Here is a 25,745-nt window from a genome sequence, read left to right as displayed (position 1 = left end):
CACCTGCCAATGCGGGGGACACAAGTTCAATCCCTGATCTGGGAAGACCCCACATGCCACGGGGCAACTAAGCCCACGAGCCACACTACTGAGCCCACACACCTCGAGCCTATGCGCCACAAGAGAAGCCACCACAGGGAAAGGCTCACACACCACAACTAGAGTAACTCCCGCTTGCCGCAACCAGAGAAAGCAATGAAGGCCTAGCTCAACCAAAACAAACAAACAAAAATTTAAAAAGTAGTATCCTCCTCCATCCAACATGCCTATTATACCAAAGAAGTCTAAAAAACCAATGGCTTCACATCCAAAGTAAACAAGTTCCACCAGTTATCTCATGCATTAACCCCACAGACTGTACCTCACCTCTGACTTGAGCACAGCTAGGGACCTAGGTACTAACCGGAAGCCTTCCAGGGTTAAAAGTTCCCTGCTGGGAATTTGCTTACCCGCCCACCTACCCTTCAGCCTTGCACCTGAAAAGCAGCAGTCTGGGGAAGCATGAGCTCTTCACCACAGTGGCACAAAGGCATCCAGTTCCCAAGCCACAGAACCCCACATGGAGAAGAGCCAGGAGCTCCCTGAGAGGATCCGCATGCCACTGCTGGAGACTAACAGCAGGAGTCAAACAGGTTCCTCTAATTTCGCAAGAACTGACATCAACAGAGAACTATGGAAACGCCTCCGTGTGTTCTACGACAGAAGACCGTCGAGTTTCCACTAAAGCAATTTTGGTTTCTCTAAAACACAAGGAAACAGACTAGAGTAACTTTCTTGTTCTACATCTTTTACCACCCTTCCCTCCTCCAAAAGCTTTATATAATCTGAAAGTAATCTATAGCCCTCTTCTCTAAATAGAAAAGGTGCTCCCTCTCCCTTGAAATTCAATTCAGTCAAACCTCTGGTGAAACAGATTTTTATCATGTATGGCCATGGAAGTAATTAAAATTCCAAAGTTACTTCATGAAGGAAAAAAACATCATCTTTCCAATGGCAGGCATTTTCCATCAAGGAAATTTAACTATGCAGCAAACCTGATTGATCCAACAAGTAGTTTTAAAAAAACCTCTTTACTTCAATGATTTTTCACTGTTACAAGCAGCACACAATCCTGGAAGAAAAAAGGATGGAGGCAGAAGTGCGCACTCATGTGTGTATGTTTAGTCGCCTAGTCATGTCCAACTCTTTGCGACTCCATGGCTATAGCCTGCCAGGCTCCTCTGTCCATGGGATTTCTCAGGCAAGAATACTGGATAGGTTGCATTTCCTCCTCCAGGGGATCTTTCCAACTCAGGGATCAAACCCGTGCCTCCTGTGTCTCCTGCATTTCAAACAGATTCTTCACCCACTGAGCCACCGGGAAGGCAGAAGAAAAATACATAACTTATGATGAAAATCTTTCAAATAGAATTTTTCTAATAAGAATATAATTATACATCCCAAAATATAGCTTTTTCCGCTAATAAGACTCTTTCCTCTTGTTCCAAGTTATTTTTCAAAAGCCTGAAAAACATAAACTCAGAAGCCTACATATGCATAGACTACTTGATGTGGTAAATATCAGGTTCCACAGGTTATGTATGATTCCCAGATACAGGGAAACCCAGCAACCAAGTCCTCTCATCTAAAAGGACCACAAATCAATGAGAAGTCTACTCTTGTGTTCAATTAAATAACCAGTTGTGAAGAATGGCTTCATTAAAAAGATGGCTAGAGACAACTAATATAAGAGCAACTATAACTACAATGCCTGGAAATCATCATAAACAAAGATGGTAAGAAACGACCTTACCAAACATCCCCAGCCCCCACCACACCCCTCAAAGCTAAGAGAAAATCCTACTATTCTGAAAGCAATGAAGCATTGGGAGGGTTGTTGTAGTTTTGGTCGCTAAGTCATGTCAGATTCTTTTGAAACCCTATGGATTGTAGCCCACCAGGCTCCTCTGTCCATGGAATTCTCCAGGCAAGAATACCGGAATGGGTAGCCACTCCCTTCTGCAGGGGATCTCCCCGATCAAGGGATCAAACCCTCATCTCTTGCATCTCCCGCACTGTCGGGCAGATTGTTTACCACAGAGCCACCTGGGAAACCCACTGGGAGGGTGGGGGAAAATATATAGAAAACAGTCAATTGCAGTAAATCAGTTATAGTTCAGAGTGCTGCAGTGTTTTAAAACACAGCCAGTGGGACTTCCCTGGTGGTCCAGTGGTTAAGAATCTGCCCTCCAATACAGGGGATTCAGATTTGATCCCTGGTTAAAGAACTAAGATCCCACATGCCTCAGAGCAACTAAGCCCGCACACAGCAACCACTGAGTCCGCACTCTCAAGCCCATGTGCCACACCCAGAGAAAGCCCAAGCGCTGCAACTAACACCTGAAACAGCCAAATAAATAAGTAAATACTTTAAAAATAAATAAACAAACCCACAGCCAATGATCAATAATCAATGAGACAAAGCTTTATTTTTATTATATATATATATTTTTTTTGGCCATGTGACTTGTGAGATCTCAGTTCTCTGACCAGGGGCTGAACCTAGGCCATGGCAGTGAAAGCCCAGAATCCTAACCACTAGGCCACCAGGGAATTTCCAAGACAGTAACACTTTAGATTTCACACTGTTTTTGTGACTTTGTTCACCAAAACTGTTTCTACGAAATTTGTAAAAATCTATTAGAGCTGTTTCAATAGAGCTGTTCATCTCAGAATGTAAATCTATGTCAGAGTTGACATGGCTTCCTCAGGCTGCATTTAGCTACTAAGAGCCACAGACTTCCCATATCTGGGAACTACGGTACTAGGCCTCTATCTACAACCTCATTAAGATAGGTACTCATTTGGCCCCTGATCTCCAAGTGAATAACCGCAACCAAGAAGCAGCTGCAAACCCATCATTTCCAGATGCTTTACATACTGATGGTAAAAGATAACAACAGTTTTTCCTTGTAAGGCCTAAGGATCTATAACACAAAAAGAAGAGAATGTGCCCTCTCATACTGTCAAAATTAAAAACAAACTTCAGGGAGGTGGGAGGGGGGGACCGGGATGGGGAATACATGTAAATCCACGGCTAATTCATTTCAGTGTATGACAAAAACCACTGCAATGATGTAAAGTAATTAGCCTCCAACTAATAAAAATAAATGGAAAAAAAAGAAAAAATAAATAAAATGTATTAGTTGCAACCATAAAAAAAAAAATAAAATAAAAAATAAAAACAAATTTCAAATCACAGTACTTTAACATCTCCAAAAATGATGCTGCATAAATCTAAGACAGATAACTAGTAAATCTGTTTTTAAAGCCTGAGTCAATTTTCCATTTCAAAAAAAAAAACACCTAACAAAAAACAGATTCCTGGATTTGGACAGTGAAATGATGCAGAGTAGCTCAATGTTCATAACTAATATTTCCTCCCCACCCACACATCCCAGGAACCAGTGGGTTTAGAAATGTTGGCTAAAAAAAATGGAGTCACACAAGGCCAAAGTTATTACCATTTGCCAGCATTTAACTACAGAAGAGAGGAGTTAATCAGATGATGGACACATTCTAATTTAGAAATCCAGACCAAAGCTAGACAGACTAAAACACAGTCAGAATACAAAAGCAACTCAGGATAGCAATAAATGGTTTAGAAGGTCCTTCTAAAACAGAGCTTCCAAACTTGCCTGAAGAAAAAAACACATCCTAGGGCATGTTTAATAAACACACACACACACACACACACACACACACACACACAAAAGATTTCTGGGCCCTAATCCAGACCTACTAAAGTCAGGAAAAAAAAGTTTAAGGCATAAATTAAGGAAAAAAAGAAAGAAAATGGGAAACGAGACAACAACATAAAGAGAGGTATCAACAAAATTTTGGAAGCTGGACAGCAGATGCACTAGTGATAAATAACTTCACAGAAAGGAAAAAACCAAATGCCTACAGTGGAAAGAAGCAAGCAGATTTCTACCACAGAATCTCAGAAAAGGCTCAGAAATTGGAGGCATCCAGTACCTCTGCAGAAAGGGGTGTAGGAGTGGCTAAAAGAGAATTGGTTGAAAGTCTGTGTAACGTACCTGTGGCTAATTCATGCTGATGTGTGGCAGAGGCCAACAAAATATTGTAGAGCAACTGTCCTCCAAATAAAAAAAAGAAAAAGAAAAAACAAGGACAAAAAGTTTGTGTAAGAAGTAAGATTCTTCTATCCCCTCTGTCCCCGCCTCAACACTGCCTGGTAAAAGATGAGAGAAGCTGAACCAGAGGGCCTCTGAACCAAGGGACCAGTGATAGCTAAGGGCAGCTGAACCATACTGAGAACAAACGCGGATCAAGCGAGTCTAACTGTACTCAATAACGAGACCTCTCCCCATCCCCAGCTCTCTTCTCCCACTCGGCTCCAAAAACACCTGCTGCTGGGCTGACACTCTCCAGGCAGAAAACCGTAGCAGTTCCCTCTGAGGAAAGTGACCAGTGCCGATTCACCCTAAAATGGTGCCCACCACTTGATGAGCCAGGGATCCGCACTCAGCTTTTTAGTGCCTCATCCCTAAAAATGAACAGATAGCCAAGAATTATTAGACGTTTCAAGAAAGCCTCTCACGTGAAAGACAGGAAGCAAAGTAAATAAGCAAAACAGAATTCCTGACAACATGCAAAAATATTTATACATAAAATTCTGAGACATGTAAACCTATGGCTGACTCATGCTGATGTTTGGCAGAGAGCAACACAATATTGTAAAGCAAGTATCCTCCAATTAAATTTTTAAAAATTTGGAGAAAATTTCTTGGAAACTAAAAAAAAATTGATGGTAAATATTTAAAATACAAGAGCTGGAAGAAAAAACTAAGGCTGTCTGAAAATTGAACGAAGGGGAAAAAATTCACAAGGGAAAAAAAATTGAGGGCTAGTAGAGGAATTTCACCATCTGGATAACAGGGGTTCTGAGAAGTAGGGAGGAGAGAAATAATTATCAGAGAGAGAATACATTATAAGAGATGATAATACCAGAAAACTTGACAGATGGAAAGGGTAAAAGTGTTAAGTCGCTCAGTCAGGTCTGACTCTTTGCAAACCTATAGACTATAGCCTGCCAGGCTCCTCTGTCCATGGAATCCTCCAGGCAAGAATGCTGGAGTGGGTTGCCATTCCCTTCTCCAGAGGATCTTTCCGACTCCAGGGATCGAACCCAGACTTCCCACACTGCAGGCAGATTCTTGACCATCTGAGCCACCAGGGAAGTAAATGGAAATAAGCTGCACACTGAAATGGCCCACTGAATCTCAAGCATGATGAATTTTTTTTCCCCTGGCCACACTGTACAGCTTGTGGGATCTTAGTTCCCCAAGTAGGCATCAAAGCTGGGCCCCCACTAGCAGAAACATGGAGTCCTAACCACCGGACCACCAGGGAACTCCCAAGCATGATAAATTCTAATATCCACCCCAAGGCACATCACTGCATTTCAGAATACCAAGGATAAGGACAAGACCCTAAATAGGACTAGCCTGGTGGTCCAGTGGTTAAGAATCCACCCTCCAATGCAGGAGGCAGGTAAAGACAAGACCCTAAAATCTTTCAGAGGAAAAAACAGATCCTATACAAAGAATCTAGAATTGAACAGCATCAAACTTCATAATATTATTATTGAAAGTTAGAAAATCACAAAGCAAGGTTTAAAATTTCCAAAGAAATATGACCCCCAACAAAGTATTTTATATCTAGTCAAACTATCAACCAGCATGAAGGTAGAAAAGAGATGATTCAGACAGGCAAGCCCTCAAAAAATGCACCCATCTATAGATCTTTTTCATAAAGTCTCTTTGACTCCACTAACGTGTTTAAATGTGCTGAGAAGAGATACTTCCACCCGAGGTTAGGGATGAATTAACGACTGATACTTCATAAATCAAGCAAGAAAAAGGAAATAAGACAGGAAAAAAACACAAATATAATACTTAAGGAAAAAATATATACAAAGAAGGAAATATAATCATAGCACACAGTCATTATATTGGATGCTACTTTTTTCTCTTCTTTTGGTAACACTCACCTCTACTCCCTTCTGGACTCACAGGAGAGAAGGGAGGCTGGAGGTCTGGGAACTACTTTTTCTAGAATCTCCTGTCACTGGGTTGTGGTTTAAATTCCACCAACACATAGCATTCACTCAAGATCTAGAAGATAGAAGGTAGATGCCATTATTGATCCTCCAGGAACAATGAGCAGGTGCTCAGACAGATGACAGACATGTGGTTTGCAGCAGTTTTCAATATTCTGTAAATTGGCTGCTTTGGTGTTTAAGGCAGTCAGGATTATTAATGACTGCAGTTTCTTTCAAGCCCTGCAAGTGGCTTTCCCTGACCTATGCTCCCCTGACCTTTCAATGATTTGATAATCTGTGAAATACCAAGAATGGTTGGTTTTTCTACTTGAATCCTGATATATGATACCAAAACATATAGAATATTGATTTAATCAATATCGTGAGATATATATATATATATAAGGCAGAGAGCAGGAAGGGTTGTGCATGAATAGCAGCATAAGAATGCAAAACTCAAGTGTCCACAGCAAAAACTCAATAGATAATATCTAAGAGTGGAAAAATTAAGACGTAACAGTGTAAGAATACTATGTAGAAACATGAATATACATCGGAAAAAATACTAAAAGTATTAGTAAATTATTAAAAATACTAAAAGCATTCAAAGGAGAAGTGAGGAGAAATGGAGCAGCTCTTTAAGTACTGTAAGACTTACAGTACTATTTGACTCTTTACATATTCTGACTATTTTAATTTTAAATTTAACTACTAAAACCAAAAAATCTAACACTGTACAACAAAACCAAGCTTCAGACTACCAAAATTTCCCAAGAAAGGTCAACATTGGATCTGCTACCAATGCAGTTAAAGAAAGTAGAAAATCCCAAACAAACCAAAATAACTCATGTCTCAGGCTCAACTGCAATGAAGCAGGCTGCCTAATGTGACCTGAATCTCTGCCACAGCCTGGGTGTAACCAAACAAGGTTCACCACCCAGCGCTCACACCATCACAAGTCAAATACGTGAGGAACTTTCAGGCCACTATGAGAACTCGTAAGCAAAATTTAATCGCAAAAGTAAGCACAAAAATAGAGGGATAAATCTTAAAACCAATTACTTAGTCCCGTTTTCAGGTCTTGTTCTCAATTTAATGCAACTAACTGAAAAACAAAAATAACCAACATCTGCTGTCAAAATATCTTTACAAGTTCTAAGAAACTGTTAATGAAATTAAAAGACTTATCAGGTAGGCTGAAATCTAGTCACTGATGACAAAAACCAGCTCTTCTCACTCAAGGCTGGCCATCTCACAGGACTAGCACTTGGCTTCTATGTGCGTTCCATCATTTGCACAGCAGAAATATTGAAGTAGAAAACATATACAGAGAACAGTCAGAGGAAGAAAATCAGTGATGACAGTCTCCATTAAGAAAAGGCCTGAAAGAAAATTTAAGCAGCTGCTCCATAAAACGTTGATCCAGACTTCACATGGAGAGAAGTGTCATGCCTCATTTCAAAGATAATATATTAAGTCCCAACTCACCACAGAAGGTCTATTAACAAAGCTGTGACTTTCACTGCAGAAGAGTTTCTTCTCTCGCTCTAATACCCTTAAGCCATCAGATACACAGATGCTCCTTGCTGAAATGCTAGAAAAATCTGCACATTTTCATTCTGAGATCACTAGTGATGGTCTGCGAAATCAGGAGTCTACTTTGAGCTATGAAAACAGGGCAAGCTGATCCAATTACACAAGTAAGTACTAAATCAAAACAGGACCATCTGGGCTTTGAGGAAGAGTACTGTGATTCCTGAACAAAAGTCAATATAAAATATACTGCAGATAAAAATGGTTTCATATATTCAGAGTTATAATGGCCCTGAGCTACTGATCCATTTTGCATGTCCAGTAAGATGTATGCACCATGTTAAGACATACGGCCTAGATGACAAATTATTTTCAGTAGTTCACAAGAACATCTGTGTTCTCTCTCCAGCACATGAGGCTTACCAAAAAAACAGTCAATAATCTCCAGAGGTGAAGAGGTTTTTTTGTTTCTTAAATAAGCAGGTCTGGCAAACTAACAAGCCCATCATCCCCCATGATCTGAGAACAGCTCCCCAAAAATCTCCAAACCAGTTCTCAAGAGCCCCACATTTCAAGTTCTAATCCAGCCACAAGAGTTTAATGAGCAGGATTTAAAAGAAATCAAGACTAAAAAGAACAGGCTTTATCCAGGAAATTTTTTGGAAAACATGTTCTACTGTACCAATATCTTTATGATATTGATGGTTTCAGCATCAACAACGGTAAACTACTCCCATGGGAAAGAACTGACAGAAAAAAGTCTCTATTGGAAAGGCTGAGCTCAAAATGAACTATGCCATTTACCTGTATTTTTTAAGAACTCACACTCTCTGAAGTCTTGCCCCATCTCTCTGCTTCTCAGTCCCTAAGGTCCAGACACACCGGGACTCCATTCAGCTTCCACACGGCCATGTTCTTTCCCTCTCAAGACCTTCAGCTTTGCCATTTCCTCCCCTCATCCTTCAAGTTTCAGCCTTAGAAGTCAATTCCTCAGGGACCTTCCCTGACCGCCCGCCTTCTCAATGAACTAGGGTCAGATTACCCATTTGCAATCTCCACTGTACTGTTGGCAAACAGTAATTAATTACCCGTTTAATGGGTGTTTTCCCCACTAGACCATAACCGCATGAGTGCAAAGGCTGAATCAGTTTTGTTTTCACTGTTGCATCACCAGTACCTACCATAGTGCCTGGCACACAGTAGGAACTCAAAAATTGTCAAGGAAATGAACAACAGGGCCCCCAAAAAAGCAGCCTCAGCAATTGTAATTTACCCTACAGATGTAGTCACACATGCAAAAGGCCAAACATATATAATTTTTCTCTGGAGCATAGTTTGTAACAGCAAAAGACTGGAAACATTACATATCTACCGGTATAGGGCGGGTGCTACTCTCTTTACTGCTCATATAGAATGACTGATTGCCAAAATAAGTTTTTTAAAAACTGTAGATAGAATTAGTGTGTGACACTCATTTTAAAAAATGCAAGACACATATATATTTACTTTGTACACATTATCTCTGGAAAGGATGTCAAGAGGACTTACCTGGTAGTCCAGTGGGTTAAGAATCTGCCTGCAAATGCAAGGGATATGGGTTCCATCCCTGGTCTGGGAAGATCCCACATGCCTCTGGACAACTAAGTTCATGCGCCACAACTACTGAAGCCTGAGCATCCTAGAGGCCATTCTCCCCAATAAAAGAAACCACTGTAACATGAATCCCAAGCACGGCAACTAAGAAAAAGACCACACGCAGCAACAAAGACCCAGCGCAGCCAAAAATAAATAAATAAGATTGAAAAAAGAAAAAAAGCATCTCAAGAAATTGATAACATTGGCTGACTCTGGGAAGACAAACCAGAACGAAGAGTAGACAAGGGCAGAGGGTAGGCTGCTCAATGCATCCCATTTTTTTTACCCTTTCAAACTCTGGGCCACGTGAATATATTATCTATTTAAGAAAATAATATTTTTATTGCTATTTTCTTAAAAGTCCTGTCCTTGTAAGATAGTGACGCAAGAGTTTAAATTAATCTCAAAAAGAAAAAACAAATTAATCTCATACCTGGATCTTTAATGACAAACACCCCGCCTATATCTGGGCACTGGGAAGGTAGAAGTGGAAAGAAGGAAAACTCACTCTCCACACATCTCAGACAGCATGCCCCATAATACACTGTACCCCTTCAGAAAATTCCTTTTTAAAAAAAACCAAATGTTCCAATATGGACATATGGAGACTGTTTCATAGTCAGAGGGTTTATTGGGAGGGGAAAAGAAAGAGACTACTGGATTCAGGTTTTCTATGAGCACAGAGAGCAGGCTGATGAATTTGTATAGAAATATTATTATAAACACCAACTAAAAACAAATTGCTTTCACTCACGGGCCTCAGTCTAAATGGAGCTTAATATAAATCCATCAAGTTTAAGAAGCTAAAAAATTTTTGAAAACCAATTATTAAATGGGGAGGAGGACATCCCTGGTGGTACAGTGGACAGGAATCTGCCTACCAGCGCAGGGGACAAGGATTAACTCCCTGGTCTGGGAAGATTCCACATGCTGCAGAACAAGCCCCTGCGCCACAACCAGACAGCCTGTGCTCTAGAGCCCGAGGACCGCAACTACTGGGCCCACGCTCTGGAGCCTGTGCTCCGCAAGAGAAGCCACTGCGATGAAAAGCCTGTGCACCGCAACAAAGAGCGGACCCCGCTTGCGGCAAGTCAAGAACACCCGCGCACAGCAACAAACACCCAGCACAGACACACCCCCCCAATTTTTTTTAATAGGAAGGAAATCTACATGTGTTCCTTGTTTATACAGATTTGCCACACTTCAAGACACTCTTCAGGAAAGAAAGACCTGAGACTAGATTAAATACAACTCCAATAATCATTTTTGTTACCACAATCAAAGCCCTGGACCGGGGTCAAAACCTCTGGATCTGAACCTGCATATCAGGAACAGAATCCTCTGGGCTAATGAAGAAGAAAGGTGAATCCAGGGCCGCCAAGATCTGTTTTGAGGTTCTCTCCAATGTTACAGGGCCACTGTCATATACTGCGAGAAATGATCTTCATAATCCATCCCAAGACCTAATGGAGACACAGTTATCTTCAAATAATCATCTCCTGGAAAACAAAAGGGCACCTACTAAGAACACACTGAAAAAAGCGTTTACTAAGTAGAATTAAGTATTTAGGATGGTCATACTAAATTGCTACAACTTTGCCAAGCTTAAATGGCAAGTGAGAAGCCAATTCCTGGCTTCCCTATCTGAGGACCTATTTGCCTCCACAGGCATCAGCCAAAATCTTAAGACAGCTAAGACTGACACAGATATTAGCAAACGCCTTCTTTCCCTACTAACATTGCTTTTCTCCATAAAGCTCTATCCAGTATTTTTAAATACCCTTTGATAATAATACCAAAAAGTGCTCCTGAGTTTAGTCTGTTGCTCCCTAGGCTCAAAGGCTTGGGAATGAGAGTGAGGTGAAAAAAAGTCGGAAACATTCTCTTCCCCTCAATGCCTTGGACTTTGAAAGCTAGGCAAAGGCAATGATTCTGCATTTAATCACCAGATGAATAAGAAACAGATTTGAATTTAGAAGGAACATAAAGGAGTGTAAGAACATTCAGTAAAGAGTACCGCCTCCATTTCCTTGCAGAGAGGCTCTCAGGATCTGCCAATGAACCTCACTTTGACATGGAACACCCCATCTACTCTAATCCAGGCCACATCCCCCAAGAGACAGTCAACCGGAACTCTGCCAACTTCTGCGCGGGAGCTGTGTGCAGAACAGTAGCAACAAGAGCCTACTTTGAGAAGGAGATCAACAATCACACTCAGGAAGAAAAGAAGTTATTTGGCACCGGGAAACATGTTGCCAAAATGTTAGCCACAGCTTCAAGGTCCCGGTTTGTGTTTCTGCAACTATTCTCTGCTTTGACAGAGTCCATTCTCTGACCCAGGAAACCCAGCTCAGCTTCTGTCACCCTCCCCAGCTGAAGCAGTCAAGAATTCTTTCAATTTGGTGGTATCAAACTGTGACACAGACAAGACGTCGGCCAGAGACTAAAAAGGAGGGGGAAAATGTGCAATTTGCTGTTTTCCACTTGGGACTGGCTCCAACAGAGCAACAGAAACACATGGCAGAATAGGAAAAACGGAAAACCATTATGTGGAAGAAGCAGGCTACACGAAGTCTGCCCAGAGCCTCCACAGCTTACTTCCAAACCTTCTTAAAAACAAACCAAAAAGGCACACTGTAGGTTGAAATGACAGCAAAATATTAAGCAAGTTTTTACCCTCAAATAAGTGTACAGATAGGTTACATCCTGATAAGCCCATCACAAACTGAAAATACCATTAAGTCGAAAATACATTTAATACACCTAACCTACAGGACATCATAGCTTAGCCTAGCCTACTTTAAACATGTTTAGAACACTTACATTAGCCTACAGTTGGGCAAAATCATCTAACACAAAGCTTATTTTAAAATAAAGTACTGCCAAGAGCCCTGGTTTTTCCAGTAGTCACGTATGGATGTGAGAGTTGAGGACTATAAAGAAAGCTGAGCACCGAAGAACTGATGCTTTTGAATTGTGGTGTTGGAGAAGACTCTTGAGAGTCCCTTGGACTGCAAAGAGATCAAACCAGTCAATCCTAAAGGAAATCAATTCTGAATATTCATTGGAAGGACTGATGATGAAGCTCCAATACTCTGGCTGCCTGATGGGAAGAATGGACTCATTAGAAAAGACCCTGATGCTGAGAAAGATTGAGGGCAGGAGGAGAAGGGGACAACAGAGATGGTTAGATGGCATCACTGACTGGATGGACATGAGTGTGAGCAAGCTCCAGGAGCTGGTGATGGACAGGGAAGCCTGGCATGCTGCAGTCCATGGGGTCGCAAAGAGCTGGACACTACTGACCAACTGAACTGAACTGACTGAATAGCTCATGTCATTTACTGAATACTGTACTAAAAATGAAAAATAGAACAGTTGTATGGGCACAGGATGGTTGTAAGTGTATATCGGCTGACTGCAAGCTGCAGCTGCCTGCCTCTGCCCAGCATCATAAGAGAGCCAAATATCGATAGCTCAGGAAAAGATCAAAATTAAACATTCAAAGTATAGCTTCTACTGAATGCGTATCGCTTACACACCACTGTGAAGTTGAAAACTCTAAGTCAAACCATGGTTAGTCAGGGACCATCCATATGTACTTCATACCTACAGTTCTTCCTGGGGTCGGGTTGCTGAAACAACCTGAACCAGCAGCCCGTGATTTTCAGAATTAATTCAGAGCAAAAGGAACACAGATTCAAGTTCACCAGGTTACTCTCCAATCCACCGTGCAATGCAGGAAACACGGGTTCAACCCCTGGTCCGGGAAGATTTCACATGCCACGGGGCAACTAAGACCCTGCGCCAAACTAAGCCGGAGAGCTGAAACTACTGGAGCCCACATGACCTAGAGCCCACCAAAAGAGTAGCCTCCAGAATGAGAAGCCCTCGCTCCACAACTAGAAAGCAGCCCCTGCTCGCAGCAGCTACAGAAAGTCCATGTGCAGCCAAAAAATAAAATAATATATAATTTTTTAATAAAAAGATTCTATCAAAGAGCCTAAGAAGTCAAGAAAGAACATACACCAAAAGGAATAGAACTCATCTCTTCCCTTCTTAAAAGCTATCAGTAAAACCTGAAAACCACACAGTTCTCAACACCTTCCACTTTCCCCTGCATTTCATCTCTGTGCTGACATCACCTAACTAATCAGTACCAACTAAGATAAACACTACTCTGATACCAAGTGTGAAGCAGAGTTAGAAACTGCCCCCTCTTAAGCAAATCCACGTCAGACTTCAGAAATGCCAAGACTTTCAGGAAACATCTAAGCTAAACAAGTTCGTCTATGCACCAAGTGTTTATAGAGTATTACACCCAAAGGAAAGCCTAGAACAGTCAAGATGTTAAAGGATTAAGAATAAAGAAGCCAAAATTGTCCATGAGCACACTGATCCCCAACAGCTGGCAAAAAGGACCGAAGCGACTGAACCAAAGCAAAAGGCTCAATTACCTAAAACTATTTTTTAGTGAATTCTCAAAGGGTTCAGAAGCAAGTGTTTGTCAAGAGTAAAATACTCTGGTAGCTAGAAAATAAAATACTGCATTCTCCCACATTCTCCATCAGTTCTCTCCATCAACCAACCTCTTTCATTTCCAATTCTAACTTCCCCATCTTCGTCTTGACCACAGCCAATACAACAGTGTAACACAACAATATGAAATTTCTGGCTACTAAAAGTTGACATTAAGAAAAGTTTAAAAATTGGACATGTATCAAATCCAAACCAACTCTTCCCAGGCACAAGGCACAAAAAAATGGACAAGATTGAGAAGAAGAAACTGGGAAGGAACTGGGAACGATATTTATCTTCTAAATATCAGTATCTCAGTCTTATTTTCAGGCATTACTTCTTTGCAACCACTTTAAAGATCCCATTTGCTTAACACAATCTTTTAGAGGCAAAGAGGGATCAAACCAACATCTCCAATAGGGGTAAAAAAAAAAAAAGACAAAAAACGATCTGCCTCAGTTACTTAGTAAATCCACAGGAGAGCTAGAACTGTCCTTATTCCCTGAGGTTCTCTTCTGATTTGTAGAAGGAAAAAAAGTCACCTAAAACATGCAGTAAGTCATTCAGAAACAAACACAGGGCAAAGGTAACAGCGTGAAAATGAAGGATCCTAGGGAGGTGGGGGATGCCAGAATTAAGACTTCACATCATTTCAACCTGAACCCTCAACTGCAGATCGCGCTCCCTTGCTAACCTCAACATGTATCAATTCAACCTTAAACTCGATTGATTCCTTCCCAACTAACGTTCTCAGATTCCCTCTAATATAAGCAATTTCCTCAGTTACCCCATAACCATTGGTTTTCACTCATCAATCCCCAAATATCACAGCGGCCTCCTCATCCGAAGCATCCTGTTAATTACCTGTTCCCAACAGGTCCTCCCTCCCCATCTCCTTTTTTGCGCACGGTTACCTCGTTCCTCACCCGTCGCCGTCTTACTCACCTCACCCAGCCCTTCAGGATCCCTTATTTCCTGTCTCTCAACAACCTTCCTTCGCATCTCACAGTTAGCGCTCGCCCCACACCGATTCCCGACCACTCCTCCCTACTTAGATTCCCCACGCCCCCTCTTCTCCAGGTTCTTTAGACTCAGCCTCCAATCCCCCTCCCCTTAGGTCCCGCCCCCAGGACCCCTCTCTCCCACAGGCCCCTCCTCCAAAGTCCCCTCTCTCCCCTACAGCCCCGCCCCAGTCCCCCCTCCCCCGGCTCGCCCGCCCATTCAGATCCGCAGGTCATTTCAGCGACTGACCCACCCTCCCTGGACCCACTCTTCCCGACCTGGCCGCAGCGGCTCCGGGAGTGACTCCTCCGCCACCTCGGCTCTGGCTCCGTCCCGTCCTGCTTGCCCCGCGGCAAGCTCCCCTTCTCGCCGCCGCCGCCCCTTTTGCCAACCCGGAAATGGATCTGCTCCCACCGTCCCCAGCGTCCGCGAACAAAATGGAGGAGGGGGAGAAAGGAGGAGGGAGCAGAGGGCGAAGAGACACTACACGCATGCGCATCTGGAAAGCCCGCCCCTTGCCGGCTTACGTAAAGGCGGAAGCGGTCTGTGGCCGCCATCTTGGGAAGGTCGCAAGAATGTTGCTTAGCTGCTGAAAAGCAGGGTTTGCAACTTTGGTTGCAATTAGAATCACCTGGGAAGAGTTGACTAAATAGTGATACCTGAATTCCACACCCAGAGATCCTGATTTAATTGATCTTGTGTGTGGCTAGGCATCGGAACTTTTAAAACTGAGCAGTGATTCTAACATGTTGCTGAAGTGAAGACTTACTGAGCTGAACAGAGTTTCGAATAATATCTTTTTCATCTTTTTTCCGCGTGCTCACGCGCACACACACACCATAAATGTCCTTTCCTAATTTCGAGTTAACGAAGAACCCGCCCCAGTCAACCTCGCAAGCGCTCAGTAATCAAGCTCCGGTTGTCATGGCAACGGCGAGGCAGGCCCTGCTAACTAGTCACCTGTTAATGTCATCTTAGCTACCTAACCCGAACACCTGTGAACATTCGTCTTCACTTTCCCGGACCTGGGCTTCCCAGTTTCCATGGCTGGGGGTTGGTGCTGCAGACTTCCTGCTGTTGGGGGTCGGTGGAGGGGTGGGGGTGGGGGGCAAGGAATCCTGTGCCCTCCCTGGCGGGCCTGCTGTTAGCTCTGTCCCAGCTAACTAAGGATTCCTCCCTAGTCCACCCACAAAAATGCTTTTTTCACTGCAGTCAAACTCATTGCCTCAAAGTGTTCTTTAGGTCTCTCCATCACCTTTATTTACGCTGAATCTGAAGTAAGAATTGGGACTTAATTCTCATTTCTTACCGTGTGCTATTGGCCTCAACTATGCTATCTGTAAAATGGGTCTAATAGTGCCTGTGGAAGCCCCTAGAAAAGCAAATGGCAACCCATTCCAGTATTCTTGCCTGGAGAATCCCATGGACACAGGAGCCCAGCAGGCTACTTTGTCCATGGGTCACAAGAATTGGACACAACTTAGCAACTAAACCACCAACAACTGTTTCATAGGGTTGTTGGAAATCTCAAATGAGATGAATGGGAAAGCACGTGATAAACCATAGGTTGTTATTATTTTTGTTTTCCTTCTGTTCTGCCATGAGTAGTGCTGGGCACCACCCACTAGTCAAGTAAATGTCACAACATTCATTGAGTACCTGATGTGGGCCAGGCACTGGGCTAGGCATCAGAAGATGGCTACAGAGGTGACTAAGACAGAGTCTCTGCCCTCAGGGGACTCAGTGGATGGTAGGCAGACTGGCATGTAAACAGCTGGCTGAGATATAAGTGGGCATATGATTAGTGCCATGGGGTCATATGGGCAGAGGGACCTCAGACAAGGGAGTGATTACTCCCTGCTAGAGAATGGGAGAAGGTTTCATAAACGGTTTTGAATTCAGCCTTGAAGGAGGAGCAGAGTTTTATTACTAATCAGAGAAGACGGAACACATTCCAGGCATAGGGATCAGTGGGTCCAAAGATAAAGATTACACAAGGTTGGTAATCCTGTATGCCTGAAGGTGGGGTGATTGGGCAAGATACACGGTAGACTGAAACTCCCAGCTCTTCAACCTCATCTCTACTCTGTCCCCTCCTCGCTCACTATACACTGTGCAGACCGGCTTTCTAGTGAAGTGCACCAAGTGCTTCCCCAAGGCCTCTGTGTTCATCTGTGCTCTGTCTTTTCTGCGTTTTTCAGGCTTTGCCCAAATACCACAGTTAATGTAAGCCCCCCATTCTCTATTACATCACTCCATGATAACAGCAGCCACGGGGGTGCAATGCAGGAACATCTCAACTAGGCTTGGAGAAATAGGTGTAGGCTTCATAAAAAAAGTAATCTTTACCTAAGTAATGCCTGATGGGTAAGTAGAAATTGGCCAGGCTCAGACAGGAGGGAACAGCATTCAGCGCACAGGAAGAATATATACAAAACAAGAAGCACGGCTCATTCCAAAAACTGAAAGCATTTCCAAGTAGTTACAGCTAGAACTTTATAGGCGAGGCAAGGAATTTGATCCAAGAAGTAGTCATAACATCTGAATTTATCAATACTTGCCATGTGCCAGGCACTGTCAATTATAACATCATATGTCATAACTCATTTATCCTCAGGATTACTTTCTGAGGTAGGTATTATTATCTCCATTTCACAGAAAAAGAAACTGAGACACAGGAAAGTTAACCATCTTGCCTGAAGACACATACCTATAAAGTAGTAGAAGTATCTCCAGAGTCTCTGCCTACCCAATGACCCCGCACACTCCCAGATCCCAGTGTCCCTTTATTATGACAAATATAATTCAACTTTACTATCCCCAAGTGAAATTAACAGACAATTTAACCTACCTAATTTTAAAAAAACAAAACATGATTTCAAAAAACAAATCAGGGCTTCCTAGGTGGTCCAGTGGTTAAGAATTTGCCTGCCAGTGCAGGGCACATGGGTCTACATGCTATCGGGCAACTAACCCTGTGCACCACAACTACCGCACCCCCATTCTAGAGCCTGAGAGCTGCAATTACTGAATCCACGAGCCGCAACTACGGAAGTTCGCATGCCTAGAGCCTATGCTCACAAGTAAAGTCACTGCAATGGAAAGCCCGAGTACTGCAGTGAAGACCCAGCACAGACCAAAAATTAAATAAATCTTTTTAAAAAATCAATCTAAAGCCCTGACTATAAAAAAGAAATAAGAGGAAGGCATTTCGGTATGTCAACACTCAAGTATCATGACACTGGAAGATGCATAGTGAAGTAGTTAGATGCTTGCACTCATATCTAGAACCACTGAGAATGTGACAGCAACAAATACAGATTGACCTAAGGGTGTTGTGTTGGGCAGCGCTGTCATTTACGATGTGATTTTCCCAAATAGTGAACAACTCTTGTTAAAGTTCTGAACAACACAGAAAAACAGAGTAGTTATATTCTTTTATGTTTACTTATTTCAGCTTCGACGGGTCTCAGATGTGGCACGTGGTATCTTCGATTTTCATTGCAGCATGTAAGATTTCTTAGTTGTGGCATGTGGAATCTAGTTCCCTGACCAGGGATCAAACCCAGGTCCCCTGCATTGGGAGCACCAAGTCTTAGCCACTGGATCACCAGGGAAGTCCCCAGAGTAGTTGTATTCTTAGAAAAGGCAGATTATATTAAACATGTACAGGAATATTTTAAACGTGTATATTCCTGTGCTGACAATGCACACGTGCTCAGTCACTTCAGTCCTGTCCGACTCTTTGAAACCCCATGGACTGTAGCCCGCCAGGCTCCACGGTCTGTGAGATTTCCCAGGCAAGAATACTTAAGTGGGTTGCTATTTCCTCCTCTGGGCGATCTTCCCCACCCAGGAATTGAACTCAAGTCTCCTTCAGCTTCTGCATTGATGCATTGGCAGGCCGACTCTTTACCACTAAGCCACCTGGGAAGTCCTGTTCTGACAATAGGACAGACTGAGTACCTTGGAGATCTTCTCCCTAAAAACAACTAACAATCCTAGATAAAATGTTTTTTAACTCTTAAATGCTTTGATGAAAAAATGAGGAATGTGGGGAGCAAACTAAGTGAAGGCATAAAGACAGGTAAGAGGAACAGGTTCTTGCTCAGAGGACACTTGCCTAAGTACATGAGCTTGAGCTTTTGTCAGTGTCTTGTGGGGAAAGAGCATCCCAGGAACTCTTCAGCAGGGATTTTTTTTTTCCCCAATTATTTTTATTAGTCGGAGGCTAATTACTTTACAATATTGTAGTGGTTTTTGCCATACATCGACATGAATCAGCCATGGATTTACATGTGCTCCCCATCCTGAACCCCCCCCCACCTCCCTCCCCATCCCATCCCTCTGGGTCACCCCAGTGCACCAGCCCTAAGCACTTGTCTCATGCATCCAACCTGGACTGGTGATCTGTTTCACACTTGATAATATACATGTTTCGATGCTGTTCTCTCAGATCATCCCACCCTCGCCTTCTCCCACAGAGTCCAAAAGTCTGTTCTATACATCCGTGTCTCTTTATCTGTCTTGCATATAGGGTTATCGTTACCATCTTTCTAAATTCCATATATATGCGTTAGTATACTGTATTGGTGTTTTTCTTTCTGGCTTACTTCACTCTATATAATGGGCTCCAGTTTCATCCACCTCATTAGAACTGATTCCAATGAATTCTTTTTAATGGCTGAGTAATATTCCATTGTGTATACGTACCACAGCTTTCTTATCCATTTGTCTTCAGCAGGGATTTTAACAGGAGATTCTCCCTGATAGCTCAGTTGGTAAAGAATCCACCTGCAAGGCGGGAGACTCCGATTCAATTCCTGGGTCAGGAAGATCCACTGGAGAAGGGATAGGCTACCCACTCCAGTATCCTGGTCTGGAGAATTCCATGGGCTGTATAGTCCATAGTGTGGCAAAGAGTCGGACATGACTGAGCCACTTTCACTTTCACTCCTTCGCATAGATGGGATGCCACAGGACTACCTCCTCATGGTTAAGGTGAACCAGAAATAAACCTGTCCCTTCTTCCCTTGAGGGGCTTCCTGGAGGCTCAGACGGTAAAGAATCTGCCTGAAATGCTGGAGACCCGGGTTTGATCCCTGGGTGGGGAAGAGCCCCTGGAGGAGGGTAAGGCAAGTATTCTTCAGCATTCCACTTCACTATTGTTGCTTGGAAAATTCAATGGACAGAGAAGCCTGGTGGGCTACGGTCTATGGGGTCGCAAAGAGTCGGACACAACTGAAGCCACTTAGCACACACTTCCTCCCTTGGGTGTAGGATTAATAAAGATAGATTCCAGGCCCAGATGATAATTAATAGATTTTTCACATAGAAGGTTCAGTAGGACATTGAAAATCACATGGATAATTCTTGGTTGTGCAGAATGGTTCCTTGTATTGCCAAAGTCTAGCATCCCTAACCCCGTTCACCAAACGCCATAGCACAAACTTATTGTGATAAAAAAGGTCACAGGGAATTCCCTGGAGATTCAGTGGTTAGGACTCTGTGTTCTCACTGTTGAGGGCTGTGGTTCTATCCCCAGTCAGGGAACTAAGATCCCACAATTGGTGTGGTGCAGCCAAAAAAAAAAAAAAATAGCCACCTAAGATTTCCAAAATGCCCCTATAGAGAACCACTGCTCCATGCTAAACTGTCAAGTTGCCAGGGATCAGTTTGTGAAGGACTTTATTATCTCTCATGAAAAGTTAGATTTTATCTCGAGTGCAAGAGGAAAACCATTACAAGGTTTGAGTTGAGAAGTGCCATGACCCACTTTGCCTTCTAGAAAGAGCCCTCTGTCTAACGGCAGCCTACGCTGTGCTTAGTCGCTCAGTCGTGTCTGACTCTTTGCAACCCCATGGACTGCAGCCCTCCAGGCTCCTCTGTCCATGGGATTCTCCAGGCAAGAATACTGGAGTGGGTTGCCATGCCCTCCTCCAGGGGATCTTCCCAACCCAAGGATCAAACCCAGGTCTTCCACATTACAGGCAGATTCTTCACCATCTGAGCCACCAGGGAAGCCCTGGAGAACTGCAGCATAGAGGATGGATTAGAGGGGGCTGGGCTAAAAGCAAGATGCTGTAGACAATGAGATGATGGGTGCCTGCACTGAGCGGCAGCTGGACATAATTGGGCACAAAGACCTTGAAGACAGGGCAACTTGTCTGCAGAGCCCAAGGCCTCGAATCTTAGTTCTCCCCACTACTTAATAGGGTGAGGCTTTGGGCAAGTTACTCAACTTCTAGCAGCCTCAGGCTTCCCATCTACAAAGTGAGATAAGACTAAATGAAGGGTCTTGCCTGGTGGTTCAGTGGTTAAGAATCCACCTTCCAATGCAGAGGACGCAGGTGAGATCCCTGGTTAGGGAACATGCCGTGGGGCAAGTAAGCCGATTCACCACAACTAGAGATCGTACGTGCTGCAAGAACTGAATCCTCGGGCTCTAGAGCCCATGTTCCACAACAAAAGAAGCTCCTGTGTGCTGCAGCAAAGACCAGGGGAGAAAAAAAGAGAGAGTGAGACTAAATGGAATGCTCCTGAACCATGTCTGCGCTTGGAAAGCACTCACTAATTGTAGCCTTGATCACTATGAGGGTATCAGTGGTAGAGATAGTGAGATATCGTTCTAGAGATATTTATGAAGTGGAATGTGATGGTTGAAGAAGGGGAGAAGTCAAAGATGATTCCCAAGTTTCTGGCTTGAACGCTTTTGTGCAAGTGACGCCAATACTTGGCCAGAGAGTCAAGGAGGAAGAAGAGGGATTGGGGCAAGGAAAAAAGATTGGGGAGACTAGGTAGGTGAGGGAGAGAAAAGAGGTTCTTTAGGCCACAGGATGTTTGTGTCTGGCATTTAGAAGAGCAATCCTAGCAATTTGGAACTCACAAACTGGGTTAGCTAGTGTCCAAGACAGCCCCTAATCACCCAGGACTCCACATGTTCACTGAATTGGGGCTGGCCTGTGACTCCTTTTAACACAGAAGAAGGAATGCTGTACCAGGCCCATAATTAAGCTTAGGAAAACCTGGCAGCCTCCAATCTTGTGTGTCCACCCTAAACTCCCATGTGAGAAATCAGTTATTCTGTTGTAGAGACCACCCGGAGGGGGATGCCTGGACATGGAGAGAGAGGACTAGCTATCCCAGCATTCCAGCTCTTCCCACTGCATGTGAGATGAGTAAGCCAGCCGTCTTGGACATTCCAGCTCCAGTCACCTTCTGACCACAGCCAACTGAGACACCCCAAGGGGGACAGCAGAACTACCCAGCTGGATCTCCACTAACTGGAGGGTCATAAGTTTAAAATAGCTTTAAGTCACTAAGGTTTTGTTTTTTTTAAAAAAAAAACTTATTTGGCTGTACCAGGTTTTAGTCATGGCACTTAGGATCTTTGATCTTCACTGTGGCATAGGGAGCTTTTTTAAAAACAAACTTTATTTATTTGTTTGCTTTTGGCTGTGCTGGGTCTTCGCTGCTGCTTGGAGTTTTCTCTAGTTGCAGTGAGCAGAGGCTGTCTCTAGCTGTGGTGCTCTCACCTCTCATTGTGGTGGCTTCTCTTCTTGCAGAGCACGAGCTCTAGGGCACACGGGCTTCAGTATTTGTGGCACGTGTGTTCAGTAGTTGTGGCTCCCAGGCCCTAGAGCACAGGCTCAGTAGTTGTGGTTCATGGGCTTAGTTGCTCTGCAGCTTAAGGGATGTCCCCAGACCAGGGACCGAACCCATGTCCCCTGCCCTGGCAAGTGAATTCTTTACTAGTGAGCCACCAGGGGAGCCCCGGCATGTGAAATCTTTAGTTGCAGCACATGGGATCTCGTTCCTCATCCAGGGATTGAACCGAACCTCCTTCCCTGGGAGCTCAGAATCTTAGCTGCTGGACCACCAGGGAAGTCTCGTAAGCCACTAAGTTTGGAATAGTGTGTTATGCAGCAGTAGATGCTCAAACAGAAATAGACTGATGAAGTCTCAGCCCAGATGTATGGAAGGAAGAGAAGAGGGCGTAGGACAGAACCAGGTAAGTCCTCACGCAAGGACCAGGCTGAGGGAGAAAGCCAACAGGGGAGGTTGAGAAGGCGAGCACAGAGGGAAGTCCTGAGAGTGGAGTGGCCAGGAGTAGCAATGAGTGTTCAGGAAGAACCCTCAGACACACCCAACGCCAGGAGAGGATGGTAAGAAAAGCAGCTCTTGGATTTGGTAAAATGGGAGTCAGTGACCTTGACAAGAACAGTTTCAGTAAGTAATGAGGGCAGAAGTCAGATGCACTGGGTAGAAGAATGACACATTTTGAAGAAGAAAAGGACATTGTTGTTTAGTCACTGAGTTGTATCTAACCCCATGGACTATATAGTCCACCAGGTTCCTCTGCCCACGGAATTCTCCAGGTAAAAATACTGGAGTGGGTTGCCATCCCCTACTCCAGGGGATCTTCCCCACCCAGGGATCAAACCCGCATCTCTTGCATTTCCTGCACTGGCAGGCAGATTCTTTACCACTGTGCCCCCTGGGAAGCCCAGAACACATAGAGCAACAAAACCAAATAAACTAGAATTTACACACATATTGACCTGGAAGAATCTCCCAAGCTTAACACTGAGGAGAGAAAGTTGCTGAACATTATATCTGGTAGGACAGTATTTAACTAAAGTTTAAAAATATGTGAATATAAAAACTCTTAAACTCACTAATAAAAAGACAAATAACCCAACTTTTAAATGTGCAAAGGAGAGACTTCCCTGGCGACCCAGTGGTTAAGACTTCACCTTCCAATGCAGGGGGTGCAAGTTCTATCCCTGGTCAGGAAGCTAAGATCCCACGTGATTGGCAGCCAAAAAATCAAAACATAAAGCAGAAGCAATATTGTAACAAATTCAGTAAAGACTTTAAAAACTGTCCACATCGAAAAAAAATCTTAAAAAAAAATGAGCAAAGGATCTGGTAGTAGGTTGGTGAATAGCATTTCCCCACAATCCACGATTACCCAGAATTTGACCTTTTTTGGAAATAAAGTCTTTGCAGATGGAATTAGTTGAGGCCATGCTAGATTAAGATGAAGTCATCCCAGGGACATCCCTAGTGGTCCAGTGGATAAGACTCTGAGCTCCTAGTGCAAGGAGCCCAGGTTCAATTCCTGGTCAGGGAACTAAGATCTGACATACTGCAACTAAGCCCATGTGCCACAATTAAGATGAAGTCAAAATAAATAATTTTTTAAAAATGTTTTTTAATTGAAGTCATCCTGGATTAGGGTGCAACCCTAAAAGTAATGACTGGTGTCCTTATAAGAAAAGTGTTCAGAGACACCCACAGGGAGAATACCACATGAAGATGGAAACAGAGATTGGGGTGATGTGTCTACAAATCAAGCAAATAAGGTTGCCATAATACGAAGCCATTGTTACCTCTTGAAAGTGTACATTTGAGTGGGGTTTAGTGTAATCACAATGTTGTACAATCATCACTGACATCTAATTTCAGAACATTTTCATCACCCCACCCAAAAGGAACTCTACGCATTAGCAGTCTCTCCCACTTCCACCCTCTTCCCAGCCCCTGGCAACCACTAACCCACTCTCTGTTTCTATGGAACTGCCTATGCTAGAAATTTCATATCAATGGAACCACACAGTATGTGACCTTTTGTATCTGGCTTCTTTCACTTAGCAGGTTTTCAAGGTGTACCCATGTTGCAGCATGTGTTAGCATGTCATTCCATTTTTATGACCAAGTAATATTTCATTTTATGAATATACCACATTTTAGTTTACTCATTCATCAGCTGATGGAATTGAGTTGTTTCTACTTTTTGACTATTGCTAATAATGCTTCTATGAACATTCTTATATAAAGAGTTTCTTTTGAGGGTGATGAAAATGTTTTAACTATACTCGCATATAAAATAAAACTTTAAAAAATTATAAAATGTTCTAAAATTGATTGTGGTGATGGCTGCACAACTACATACTTTAAATAGTGGCTGTGAATTATATCTCAATAAAACTGCTTCTTCCCCCTAAATGAAAAACACTCTGCTGTTTTGAGATGTATACATATGTAATGAAAGTTTACAGAAATGCATGAAAATGATACCATGCTCAGGAAAGTAGTGGCCTCTGGGGAGAAAGGAAAAGGGTGTGACTGGAATAGGGTACCAGGGATCTCAGGTGGAGGGTAAGATTTCATTTCTTAAACTGAGTGGTAGAGACCGATGTTCATTATATTTGTCTTTAAACTTTTTTTTAACTTTTTATATTATTGAAATGTTACACAACACATTTAAAAATATTTTGAACAAGAGTGAGTGGTTGGGATACACAGGATATTTGCCAAATGCAAAAATCACTGCATACTAACTGCAAAGCGGGGGCAGGGCGGGGGGAAGGGTATCTTTTTAATGGAGAAATTTGGCAGTGCCTCTTTAACCACAGAGTCAACCTCAGCCACCACTAACAGGGGCCAATTGGACACTATTCGCCTCCTGGTGTAATGCTGTTAACAACATCACCTATAAAATATTCTTCCCTAGAATATTTAACCTCCAGAAAATCACTAGAACTATACTGTCCAATCTAGGAGCCGATAGTCACTGGTAGCTGTTGATCAATTAAAATGTGATTGATTAGTCTGCACAGATGTAGAGAACAGGCTTGTAGTTGTCAGGGGAGGTTAGGGTCAGGGAGGGATGGACTGGGAGTTTGGGGTTAGTATTGAGAATGGATAAGCAATAAAGTCCTATTATATAGCACAGGGAACTATATTCACTATTCTGGGATACACCATAATGGAAAAGAAAATTTTTAAAATGTTTATATGTGTATAACTGAATCACCTTGCTCTACAGCAGAAATTGACACACCACTGTAAATCAACTATACTTCAATTAAAAAATAAATTTTAAAGTGATTAGTCTGAATCCACATATGCTGCAAGTAAAACTGCATACCAAGTTTCAAAGACT

General features: G+C 43.0%; 1 protein-coding gene across 6 annotated transcripts in view; it reads right to left on the bottom strand.

The window, feature by feature from the left end:
- The window catches only part of WIPF2 (WAS/WASL interacting protein family member 2), a 39,683-nt gene extending 24,444 nt beyond the window's left edge, over positions 1–15,239 (bottom strand). The window contains exons 1-4 of one of the 6 annotated variants that reach the window (XM_020890098.2): positions 15,073–15,239; positions 6,056–6,179; positions 4,410–4,549; positions 4,080–4,134 (exon numbers count right to left, since the gene is read on the bottom strand). The gene's annotated coding sequence lies outside the window, so the exon portion shown is untranslated. Of the gene's footprint in view, positions 1–4,079; positions 4,550–6,055; positions 6,180–9,187; positions 9,482–14,737; positions 14,866–15,072 lie in introns of those variants that run through there. The other 5 variants (XM_070479424.1, XM_070479423.1, XM_020890099.2 and 2 more) reach the window with 5 other exon arrangements.
- Between the last annotated feature and the right edge of the window lie 10,506 nt (positions 15,240–25,745).

The sequence above is a fragment of the Odocoileus virginianus genome, chromosome 17 (genome assembly GCF_023699985.2).
Source record: "Odocoileus virginianus isolate 20LAN1187 ecotype Illinois chromosome 17, Ovbor_1.2, whole genome shotgun sequence".
NCBI lineage: Eukaryota > Metazoa > Chordata > Mammalia > Artiodactyla > Cervidae > Odocoileus > Odocoileus virginianus.
This window is presented reverse-complemented; position numbering and strand designations above follow the sequence as displayed.